A 10,336-nucleotide genomic window follows, 5' to 3' on the forward strand; every position below is an offset into this window, starting at 1 on the left:
TGGAGATACTAGAAGGTATCAGATAAATTATATAATAGTAAGACAGAGATTTAGGAACCAGGTTTTAAGTTGTAAGACATTTCCAGGGGCAGATGTGGACTGTGACCACAATCCATTGGTTGTGACCTGTAGATTAAAACTGAAGAAACTGCAAAAAGGTGGGAATTTAAGGAGATGGGACCTGGATAAACTGAAAAAACCAGAGGTTGTACAGAGTTTCAGGGAGAGCATAAGGGAACAATTGACAGGAATGGGGGAAAGAAATACAGTAGAAGAAGAATGGGTAGCTTTGAGGGATGAAATAGTGAAGGCAACAGAGGATCAAGTAGGTAAAAAGATGAGGGCTAGTCGAAATCCTTGGGTAACAGAAGAAATATTGAATTTAATTGATGAAAGGAGAAAATATAAAAACGCAGTAAATGAAGCAGGCACAAAGGGAATACAAACATCTCAAAAATGAGATCGACGGGAAGTGCAAAATGGCTAATCAGGGATGGCTAGAAGACAAATGTAAGGATGTAGAGGCTTATCTCACTAGGGGTAAGATAGATACTGCTTACAGGAAAATTAAAGAGGCCTTTGGAGAAAAGAGAACCACTTGTATGAATATCAAGAGCTCAGATGGAGACCCAGTTGTAAGCAAAGAAGGGAAAGTGGAAAGGTGGACTGAGTATATAGAGGGTCTATACAAGGGCGATGTACTTGAGGACAATATTATGGAGATGGGAGAGGGTGAAGATGAAGATGAAATGGGAGATATGATACTGTGTGAAGAGTTTGACAGAGCACTGAAACACCTGAGTCGAAAAAAGGCACCAGGAGTAGACAACATTGCATTAGAACTACTGACAGCCTTCGGAGAGCCAGTCCTGACAGAACTCTACCATCTGGTGAGCAAGATGTATGAGACAGGTGAAATACCCTCAGACTTCAAGAAGAATGTAATAATTCCAATCCCAAAGAAAGCAGGTATTGACAGATGTGAAAATTACCAAACTATCAGTTTTTAAAGTCACAGCTGCAAAATACTAATGTGAATTCTTTACAGATGGATGGAAAAACTGGTAGGAGCTGACCTCGGGTAAGATCAGTTTGGATTCTGTAGAAATGTTGGAACACGTGAGGCCGTACTGAACTTACGACTTATCTTAGAAGAAAGATTAAGGAAAGGCAAACCCACGTTTCTAGCATTTGTAGACTTAGAGAAAGCTTTTGGCAATGTTGACTGGAATACTCTCTCTCAAATTCTGAAGACGGCAGGGGTAAAATACAGGGAGTGAAAGGCTATTTACAATTTGTACAGGAAGCAGATGGCAGTTATAAGAGTTGAGGGACAGGAAAGGGAAGCAGTGTTTGGGAAGGGAGTGAGACAGGATTGTAGCCTCTCCCCGATGTTATTCAATCTGTATATTGAGCAAGCATTAAAGGAAACAAAAGAAAAGTTCGGAGTAGGCATTAAAATCCATGGAGAAGAAATAAAAACTTTGACGTTTGCCAATGACATTGTAATTCTGTCAGAGACAGCAAAATATGTGAAACTATATCCCATTAAAAGAGAAAATACACAGAGAGTTATACAATGTTTACAACAACACTTTATACAAGTAGGTAGACCAAAATGGTCTCTTATGGATAATGGACCATAATTTGTGAGTAACAAATTTAGAGAATTTCTAACGTGGGAAAGTATTCAACAGGTGTTAATATCCAATTACAACTCATCATTAAATCTGTGTGAACGAGCAATGAAGGAAACTGGAAAATTATGTCGTACTTACTGCCACAAAAAACATACTTCGTGGGCAAGGAAATTGAGGACTTTGAACTTACTCTAAATTAATTACCCCATTTATTGACTGGTTTGACACCTTTAGAAGCTAAAGGCAAACCTTTTATAGGAGAACATCTAATTAAGTGTTTTAATTGGCCTTAACAACCTAGTGTGAATTATGAACTAAACCAGGAAATAATTTCTAAAAATTTGGTTGAAAAGGTAAAACAAAGAGTAAGTAAGCACAATGAAAAGGTTGTGGAACCTCAGTATCAAGTCGATCACCTGGTTCTTATAAAGAAACATCTTCACAGCTTGACTCTGAGGAAAGAGACTCAAAAGTTTTTCCCAAAATATGAGGGACTGTACTGGGTACAAATGGTGATTCATCCTAAGATCATGTTTTTAGTATACCCCACAACTGGATTAGAGAAGGGGAAATACAATGTAAGGGATGTAAAATTCAATATCCCACATGGACATTGACATTCTGAGTAAACGGGCAGAGTAACGACTGTCGGATCCTTAGTTGACAATTTTCTACCAAAATTGTTGTCCTACACCAAATTCCTTTAAAATCTAGAACTATACTGTAATCTTATTGCTTAGAAAACCAGATATGACTATAAAATAGAGAACAACTTAAGAGAATCACAGAAAAAAGTGATATCTAGATGAAATAAATTGAATAGAGTATTACATTTGTGGACAATATAATTTGATGTGACTAGCTGAAGAACTGTTGTACCATAGTATATAGACTTTTTATTTTGTATAGAGTATTTTACATCTTTTATGAGATGTGATATAGATGGGAGGGTTTGTATAAATTTTGAAAGAGGTGGGTATTGTAGCTAAAAGCTTGATTTACAAGAACAGATAAATCGTGACTAACACAAAACACACATCACACCTTTCAAACAACCCTCACAAACAAGTGTGCCTGATTCTTCTTCATTCACCGTTTTCATAAGGCTGCTAGGATTTCCTTAGGGGACCTCAGAGGATGAAGGTGGAACAAGTCCATTCTGTAGGAGATGATTTAACACAGAAACTCTTTCAGTGTCTCACTCAAGTACCTGAGAGGTAGGGATATGGGGAAGGGAAGTGGGAAGTATTTCCTGTCTTTGGGGCTATCTTGTTTCTCTTCTTTGATCCTAGCAACCACATCTATTTTTTCCTTTCTTACTTCTCATCTTGAGGACCTGTCTGTCTCTTCCCTCTTTCCATATTCATAAACTTCTATCGCTGATGTCCTTCCTTATTTCCGTGGTTACTAATAACCTACATCTTATCTTTAGATAAGAAGGCCGAATAATGAGACTACATGAACACACATCCACATATACACGACTATACACTTCTACACAAACATTAAATTATATAAGACAAAGCCTGTCACGATGTGAGAACCACCAATCATTGTAGGGGAAAAGGTGTGTGCATAGGGAATTACGTGGACATATATGGGGAGTTATGACGGTTCTACATTGAATATACATAAGAAAATGTGCATATACATAACAATCAACTATAAAGTAGTAATGACTAATGGGTAAATGAGAGAGAGGTGTGAGCAAAGAAAGAAAACGAAAGTGGGAGTAGAATTAGTCAGGTTGATCACTAAGCAACACCAGAGCAATAAAAACTCTAATGAATTGAAAGATAGTATGACGTAAGTAGTATATACAGACATAATATCTATTCAAAGTATAGAAGGTGGTAAGTAGAGGAGGAGTGTGGGATGGTAAAATCCTACCTACTGCATGTCACACGTTTGTGTGTGAAGGTTTAAAACCAGTAACAGAAAGAAAGTAGACATGGTGGTCGAACGGCACCGACAAGTACCTGTCGGGCAATCTGTAGACATGTTAGGGAATGTGTATGGAAGAACTATGGAATCTTTATGTAGCTTTGTGCATATTGTGTCATGGACTATTGTTATGTGAAACAAGAACAGTTGAAAAAGTACTCTTTACTCAGGCTTGTTAGAGCCAAGACGTTTTTTCAATCTCCTTTTTTGAAAGTCATTTTGAGTGTAAATCAATTTGTTTCTAACATACAACTGAGTGAGAGACTTACTGAAGTTTCATATTATGTTGAAAGTGAAAATTTTTATTGTGCTTTAAAGTCAAATACATCATTGAAATGTAAAGTTTGTATGACTATGTATTTCAGTAGTAGAAAGAGGCTTGAAAGTTCCTGTACCTAGCGTTATTCGACAGAGAAGAAGTCAAGAGAGTTTCCAGCAGCCAGCTATCCAGTAAAGAAGAGTGGCTGCAAACCCTAAGTAAGTCATCTCATAAAGAAGTGGAATGTGGTTTGGAGAAATAAATAAGTATTACCTAGACCCACACTCACACTCTTAAGTCATCAGAATGTTAGAATATATTGATACATCACCAATGAATCTTATTTTAAAATGCTCTGACTAAGTTTTCAGAAATTTCATGACATCTTAGTATATAATCCCAAACTAACTTATCACCAAATTCTCTCATAAATGTTTCCATTAAAGTTCACCAAATGGACTTTCCTTTTTAATATAACCAACAACTATTTCTCCATGTGTTTCATTTGTTAAATACAAGTCAAATAATTGGGTAAAATTTAATTTTTTTACGTGAAAGACAAATCATCAGAATAAGTTGTTGTTCTTTAGCTATTAGTTTTCATTCAATTCACTGTTATTATTTTTTTTTATAAAATTTTTAATGGTAATATTATTGTAACTATCATTAATAAGATCAATAAGCTAATGTTTTTACAGTTTAGAGTAAACTGTAAGTCCTAATTGTCTTGTGCTAGCTTTTAATAGTTTATTGTTAGAGTATTTAGACGTGTCATTTATAAGAAACATTTTATTAAATAAAATCTTTGGTTAAGTTTTTACCACCTGGAAATATTTATAAATAAATAATAAATTTTATGTTCTTTTATTTAAAAAAAGTTGATATGCCCATTTGATTGATTAAAAAACTATTTGTGTTGGTTTGCTCAGGCACTATGAAGTTAGAACTGAAAAATTATTCTAGAATAAAAAGAAATATACTTATATGTTTAAATAATCATAATTTAGAATATACACAAAAAATATGACTGTCATTCACCAATGGAGAACTTAGACCTTTAGGACAATCCTTTGGCCTTAGAATATGAATATATTCAAAACTAAAGTAAACGATGGAGAATCAAAATTTAGTTCAAAAGACGAATTTTATTAACAGTTAGAAATTTCCGAAAGACTAAATTGTTTGATTGGTTAATAAACAATGTCTGATTAACTGAATGAATTAATATATGTGTTTGAGTAAAAAGTAACTAAAATAATTAATATCCATTCAATTTAGATTACGAACTGACGAATTTATCTTCATTCCAAGATGATTAACATTCCTCTGAAAACCAAGTAAAATATCAAATTTGATGATTAATTAATTTTCCGTTCTCTTCTATCCTGTTGAACAAACAAAAATTGATGCAAATTGTTCTGGAATTTCAGGGTCTGGGAAGGCAGACTAAGAAATTGGATTTGGAATTTTATGATTCTCAAAGAAAATCCCTCGTAACATTTAACAAGTTAAATAAAATTTTGTTATTTATTCCGTATGGAATTAGAGCAAGTGATGCTACACACTCTGAAAAATTGAGTAGAATGGGAATCTTTAGAAAAATTCCTGAAATAAAATATGATATCCACTTGTTTTAGATGATAATGTTAAAGGAAAAGAAATTAAAAATTATACAGAACTGAAGTGTAACCAGCAGCTACACTTACATCTTAAAACAATATTTATAAGAAATAAAAGTCCAATAAAAACTATTTTCTATAAATGGCAGCTATAACAAATACATCTAGTTGCATGAATATTTTTGGATTAATTCATAATAATGTAAATAAGCTCATATACAATGATAAGCAGGTGTGTGTGATCATTGATGGAAATAATGTTCCCTGATCCAAAGTAAAAGTACAGCTGAACTTTTAGAATATAAAGATACAAACCAAGCAAGTAGAAAAAAATGTAGATTAGATGGAACTAAAATATTAAAAATATAAAATTTCTCTTTCAGTTGGGATTAAAAGGTAATGAAAATTCAACTATATTTACCAATGAATCAGGCTAATATTTATTAATTTTAAAATCGAGAAAAGAAGAACCTAAACAACTTAGATGTTTTGCCTTTAATAAGGAAATATGTGATCATAAACTGCAAATGAGTGTAGAATAAAAAGCTAAAGAAAAAGAACAACTTGAAATTGCATTAAAAATTAAGTAAAAATACAAGAAGAACAAAAATAGAAACTACATCAACAACTAGAAGAAGAAAAATCTAAAAATATGACATTTACCAAGGTAAATAGGAAAATGTCAGAATAGAAAATAATAACAATGAGTATGTTTATACTACAAAATAACCACAAGAAGACCATTTATAATGTTGTTGGCATAATGAAAAATAAAATCAAAACTGTCTGCCTACAACACTGATAAACATTCAGATGAAAAGGCTGAATATTACTACATGAGAAAAGCGTTAATTATCGATCGTACTATTGAAGAGTAATCTTATGCAGCTTTCCAATCATATAGACAGGAAGATGCTAAATAACTGTACAACATGTACTTTGGTGATGTAGACTATTACTTAGAAGCTTTTATTAATAGTGTGAATGACTTGTTGTTGAATGAATTAAAATTTACTGCAGATGGAGTTTGAGATAAAATATTCAACAACATATTTGCTATCTTCTCAAAGAAATACAATGATTACAAATTTCTCAAGGACTCAAAATGAAGCAATCAATAAGGTATTTAATAAAATTGTGTTAGGAGATATGTCTAAAGATGAATTACGATTAATTATTAGCAAAATTTATGAATTATAGCCAGATACATTGAATTTCATTGGAAAAATAATTGAAGAGTTACTTGAATGTTAAAGATACAAAATTTAAACTGTTCCTAAGGTTCACAATCCATACTGTCTTGTAATTACAGTATTTTTGGTTTCCACCCAGTGTAAATATTACTTATTCTGTTTACCATTCAAAAACTGCCACATTTGTATGTAAATATTCTGTGTGCTCTGTATGGCGAACGAGAATGATTCAGTGCTTTGACTCATACACATTGTTTGTTCAAACAATAAGATCTGTGAAACACTCACATTCTATGTAAACAACATATTATTGTCATTTAATTAATTCTCTTTAAGTTTTTAATCCAGTCTTGTGTAGGACTTGTCACTTGATATGGACATGGAATAGATACACAAATAATGTGCAAAATATACCATACTTGTTAACTTATAAGGCAACTATAATATTTCATGTATGTACCATGCGGGAAAGAAAGATATGATGGTATTTCATTGGCAATACATGTCACTACACCCAGTATGACAGTGTGTGTGTGTGTGTGTGTGTGTGTGTGTGTGTGTGTGTGTGTGTGTGTGTGTGTGTGTATGTGTGCACAACTAGTGCCAGCTGCAGTATTATAACTTACCATTCAGCCCACATTACTGGCATATTCCCTTGTAGATAGCTGCTGCATATTAATTCTGTGAGAGAGAAATGGCTGCACACTGCCAGCCCATAGCTTGGCTACACTTGATGACAATACAGTAGCCCAAATTCATGTGGCATTTAGATGCACCTAAGGCAAGCCATACCAGGTGACAACATGTACAGGTCTTCTACTCCTGTATTCAGCTGTGAATGGCCCTTTTCACAGTGTGGACACTCTCTGCAGGCCACCTTGCAGCTACGTCACCTCTGTGCCAATGCAGGTGACATTCTGACACTAGCTGTCTGTTAGGCCTCTGCACGTTCAGTCGAGCCTGGCACCATGCTGCCATCACAGTTCTCATCATTGGGAACACTCCACCCAGTGCTACTGATCTCACCAATTGGTAAAAAAGGTGATGTAAATCTCACTGCCATACATATTTACCCTCTGGTGCCATCTTTCTGTGAGCTGCCACCATTGGAATATGTCACAGTTAGGCTATAATGTTCATGTACACATTCAGACCTATTCTGTTTTGTTATAGTATGGCGGTCTCTAGCTATTGTCGTCCTATGAATTGTAACCATGCCTCCTAAAATGAGAAGTATGTCTCAAAGCATTTCAGAGAACTTGTCAGTCGGAACAACCAGCTGTGCTCTCAAACCACCACACTTATAACAAACTTTACTGAAAAGTTAGAGATCAGAGTGTAAACTGATTTGGGAGAAGATTAATTTGAAATAAAGAATAAGGAATTGAAACACCAGATATCTGTCTCACTTGAGCGCATAGGTACACAGGCAAATTTTGAGGGAATTGCTCCATAGTGCATGGATGAGGGAATGCAGGAAACCATTAATGATTTTGAGGATGCCCAGGCCAGTAAGGCAGCACCTTGAGTTGCTTGTGCACTTCCTACTGAGGTTAGTGAGGTAAAAAACAAAGCAAGCAGTTTGGGTGCACTATTAGAGAGAAGTACAGAACTTCCAGAGAGAAAAATGGGGATTACCACTTCTACCCAACATGTAGCTAATGTGTTTCTGGCAGTTGCTTTTATCCCCTCATTTATGGGAAGACCTCACAAAAGTGTACATTTCTTTCTGCAGAGTATCTGTGACACTCATCACATTTGCACATGGCCTGATGAATTTTTGTTGAATGTTTGCTCGAAGAAATTAGTGGGAGATGCTTGTAAATATGTGGAGTTGGTGACATGCTGTGAAATGTGAGGAGATTTGAAGTGCTAGAAAAGCTATTGAGTGGTTCTCAGATAAACATGACACCAGTTACTTCCATAGTAAGACAGCCACTTTGAGACTAAACCCAGGAGATGAGATAGAAGCCCTTATGGATGACATTTTCATAGTATCTTGCAAAACACAAGTACACAGATGAATTTTGAGGGAATTGTTCCACATTGTGTGGATGAGGGAGTGCAGGTAACCTTCGATGGTATTGAAATGACCCAGGCCAGCAAGCCTGTTAGCCCTGATGCAATCTGAAATGAAGTGTTACAAGAGGAAACTGTGTCAAGTGCTATAGGTGTGTTTATACATGCAACTGAACTGCAAATGGTTGTTCAAGTTGATGCCTGTATATAAGAAGGGTAGAAGGATGGATTCTCAATATTACAGACCAATATCCTTAACATTGGTTTGTTGCAGGATTCTCGAACATATTCTCAGTTCGAATATAATGAATTTCCTTGAGACAGGGAAGTTGCTGTCTATTGCATCAGCACAGCTTTAGAAACCATCGCTCCTGCGAAACATAACTCGCCCTTTTTTCACATGATATCTTGTGAACCATGGATTAAGGGTACCAGACGGATGCCATATTCCTTGACTTCCAGAAAGCACTTGACTAGGTGCCCCACTGCAGACTCCTAACTAAGCTACGAGCATATGGGATTGGTTCCCAAGTATGTGAGTGGCTCAAAGACTTCTTAAGTAATAGAACCCAGTACATTGTCCTCGATGGTGAGTGTTCATCGGAGGTGAGGGTATCATCTGGAGTGCCCCAGGGAAATGTGGTAGGTCTGCTGTTGTTTTCTGTCTACATAAATGACCTTTTGGATAGGGTGGACAGCAGTGTGCGGCTGTTTGCTGATGATGCTGTGGTGTACAGGAAGGTGTCTTCACTGAGTGACTGTAGGAGGATACAAGATGACTTGGACAGGATTTGTGATTGGTGTAAAGAATGGCAGCTAACTCTAAATATAGATAAATGTAAATTAATGCAGATGAATAGGAAAAAGAATTCTGTAATGTTTGAATACTCCATTAGTAGTAGTCACGTCGATTAAATTTTGGGCATAACATTGCAGAGCGATATGAAGTGGGACAAGCATGTAATGGCAGTTGTGGGGAAGGCGGATAGTCATCTTCGGTTCATTGGTAGAATTTTGGGAAGATGTTCATCTGTAAAGGAGACCGCTTATAAAACACTGATGCGACCTATTCTTGAGTACTGCTTGAGCGTTTGGGACCTCTATCAGGTCGGGCTGAGGGAGGACATAGAAGCAATTCAGAGGCAGGCTGCTAGATTTCTTACTGGTAGGTTTGATCATCATGCGAGTGTTACGGAAATGCTTCAGGAACTTGGGTGGGGTGTCTCTAGAGGAAAGGAGGCATTCTTTTCATGAATCGCTACTGAGGAAATTTAGAGAACCAGCATTTGAGGCTGACTGCAGTACAATTTTACTGCCGCCAACTTACATTTCGCTGAAAGACCACAAAGATAAGATAAGAGAGATTAGGGCTTGTACAGAGGCATATAGGCAGTAATTTTTCCCTCGTTCTGTTTGGGAGTGGAACAGGGAGAGAAGGTGCTAGTTGTGGTATGAGGTACCCTCTGCCATGCACTGTATGGTGGATTGCGGAGTATGTATGTAGATGTAGATGTAGATGTAGGTGGTATTCCCCACTCCTCTGCAAGAAGCAGCGCAGGTAGCTTGCATCGTAAGCTACACTGAAAATATGGGGGTCGTCGACAGGAGTGAAATGAAGCTAAGTTCAGTAGAATGTGTTCAAAAAACTGTAAAATGGTATAA

The sequence above is a fragment of the Schistocerca piceifrons genome, chromosome 2, assembly GCF_021461385.2.
Source record: "Schistocerca piceifrons isolate TAMUIC-IGC-003096 chromosome 2, iqSchPice1.1, whole genome shotgun sequence".
Lineage (NCBI taxonomy): Eukaryota > Metazoa > Arthropoda > Insecta > Orthoptera > Acrididae > Schistocerca > Schistocerca piceifrons.